This window comes from Rattus norvegicus, chromosome 11 (genome assembly GCF_036323735.1).
Source record: "Rattus norvegicus strain BN/NHsdMcwi chromosome 11, GRCr8, whole genome shotgun sequence".
Classification (NCBI taxonomy): domain Eukaryota; kingdom Metazoa; phylum Chordata; class Mammalia; order Rodentia; family Muridae; genus Rattus; species Rattus norvegicus.
This window is the reverse complement of record NC_086029.1, coordinates 80,489,774-80,491,230: the sequence shown is the minus strand read 5'-3', so window position 1 is coordinate 80,491,230 and position 1,457 is coordinate 80,489,774.

Here is a 1,457-nt window from a genome sequence, read left to right as displayed (position 1 = left end):
CAGCTTTCGTGAGTGTTAGTGTCCTGCTCTGGTGACTGACGGGCCCCTCTGGATAAAGCCTTAGGAGAAGGGATGCTAGTCCACCTTCTTTCTCCTCTAGGAAGCCCTGTTTCTACCCAGGGCCATGGATAGAAGGCCGAGCTGAGCCCGTAGGAGTGATCAACCAGTAACAAAGCCACACTTTGCCAAGACAAAGCAGCCTCCTTCCCTTAGTGGCCCTCACCAAAGCTGTCAGCCCGCCTTCCTTCTTCCCCTCCCATTTTCGATATCGAGGGAAGAAGGCTTTTACTTGTTTAGTTTCATACTTTAACATGTGTGTGTGTGTGTGTGTGTGTGTGTGTGTGTGTGTGTGAGAGAGAGAGAGAGAGAGAGAGAGAGAGAGAGAGAGAGAACCTTGAGCTTCCCATTCCAAATATTAGAACTACAGGCCTCTACCACCACGCCCAGTTTACTGCGCATGCCCAGCAAATCCTCTATCAACTGAGCCACATCTCCAGCTCCTCTCTTTCATATTTTACTTTAAATATTAAAGATGAGTGACTGCGACGTTTTCCCCAGTCATGTGCTGACTGTTCTGCTGCTGTTTGTTGTTCTTGTTGTTGTTGTCGTCGTCGTCGTCATCATCGTCTTCATCGTTGTCGTCATCGTTGTTGTTGTTGTTGAAAGACAGTCTTACTATGCAACTCTCTCTGGCTGGCCTGGAACTCTTTCTGTAGAGCAGGCTGGCCTTGAACTCGCAGAGATCTACCTGCCTCATCTGTCTTCCAAGTTTTCTCTTTGCTTGTGGAATTTTTAAATTCTAAGGAGAGGCAATAGTGATAATTAGCCCTCCTTAAAATCGGACACACACCGTAGACGGTGGGCCAAGGTGGTTATGGAAAAGGGAGTCTACCCTTGATGACCTTCAAGCCTGCTTTTAATAGGAGCATGGCAACTTGGGGTCTATGTCCAGGTAAAGTGATATGTGAGAGCGAGGGAAGCTTGGAAACACTACTTCTAGAAGTGACCATCAAGAAAATGCCAGAGTTGGAGTCCACAGCAAAAGATGACACAAGGGGTTGGGGATTTAGCTCAGTGGTAGAGCGCTTGCCTAGCAAGCGCAAGGCCCTGGGTTCAGTCCCCAGCTCCGAAAAATAGAAAAGAAAAAAAAAAAAAAAGATGACACAAGTCAAGTCATAAATAGTTGGAGAACACATGAAAGTATTTTTCAGTTATTCTTGGAACTGCAGGTGGGGAAAAATGGAATTCCTGGCAGTCAAGTAGGGGGAGGGAGAGGGGAGGGCCTAGGAGATGACTCAGTGGTGAAGGCATCTGCCACCAAGCCTGATGACCTGAGTTCCAATCCCATGGACCCACATGGTGAAGGCTCAAACCCCACCTGTCATCCTCTGGCATCCACATGAGCACTGTGGTGTGCACACTCAAAATAAGTAAGTTGTCATTTAAAAACAGAACAG